We start from the raw sequence: 1,378 nt of genomic DNA, 5'->3' as shown, positions 1-1,378 counted from the left end.
GTAAGAAACCCGCCATGTATATATATATATATATATATGCGTGTCTGTGTTTGTTCCCACCACGATCGCTTGAAAACCGATGTTGGTTTGTTTTTTATGTTCCCTTAACGGTTCCCTAAAAGAGACATATAGAATAAGAACTAGGCTTACAAACAATAAATCCTGAAGTCAACTTCGTCGGCTAAAACCATTTAAGGCAGTGCTCCAGCATGGCCGCAGTCAAATGACTGAAACATGTAAAAGAATAAAAGAATACATGTTCAGGTAGCTGCATATACAGGTTGGCCCGTTGGATGCTGTACTTCATATTTTCACTAACGAGTATTGAATGTAGTCGACGGCTCACAACTCACCGAGAGGGCGTTGTTGCAGTAAACGTACGAAATGAATTTTATTGCTGTTTTCACGAGCTGACTCCTGAAACATGGAAACGGTAAACATTTACATATCTACTTCATACATACACAAACACACACATACATGCACACACACACACATACACACACACATACACACACACACGCATGCACGCATACGCACACACACACACATACATATATCTATAAGTACGTGTATACTCTCTTCTATTTTTAATTATTTGATGTCTTTCTGAATGTAAAGCTCTGATTTCTAACAAAGTATATCGACGGCTGTTGCTGAACCGCTAGGTTACTGAGACACCGATTGTCAAGTGGTGTGGAGGCCCAAACACAAAGACGTAGATATGTGTATGTTTGAGTCTGTGCTTAGGTTGGGCTTCCACATAGCTTCCATCTATCAAATCCACTCATAAGGCTTTGTTAGGCCCGAGGCTATAATAAAAGCCACGTGTTTAATATGCTGTGTAGTTGGACTAAACCCGGAACCACGTGACTGCCAAGTTAGCTTTCTTAACTATAGCGCCAATAACATTGAGTGATACGATTCTTGTCCTTGAGTAGCAACAGGTATACCCTATTTCCTTACCCTTAGAAAGTATAAAAATGGTTAATATATCCTTCAACCTTTGCTTTTGTTACATTTATTCAAACCCCTAAATCCCTCTCAACACATGGATATGATGCTCTCCGACTGCTCCTGCTCATGATTAAAGATGCACATATTATCAGTCACTAGGGGACATACTGAGGTATTTAAGGTCCAGCATCTGACAAGCAAATCTATTGTATTGAGCAGAATATTTGCTATAATGATATTTCTGCTTCAGCAACTCAATGCTGAATCTGTCTGAAATGTAATGCAAAATAGGTCAGTTTCAATGCATTGATATCCAGCTCACAAAATTGGAAATATAACTTACTGAACAAGGACAAAAAAAAAAAAACGTTTGTTATACAGTATAATACTTTTTATTTCATCTTAACATCTTGATCGAAAT

The sequence above is a fragment of the Octopus bimaculoides genome, chromosome 24, assembly GCF_001194135.2.
Source record: "Octopus bimaculoides isolate UCB-OBI-ISO-001 chromosome 24, ASM119413v2, whole genome shotgun sequence".
NCBI classification, from domain to species: domain Eukaryota; kingdom Metazoa; phylum Mollusca; class Cephalopoda; order Octopoda; family Octopodidae; genus Octopus; species Octopus bimaculoides.
The sequence above is the reverse complement of the archived record's forward strand: the minus strand, read 5'-3'. Positions refer to the sequence as shown.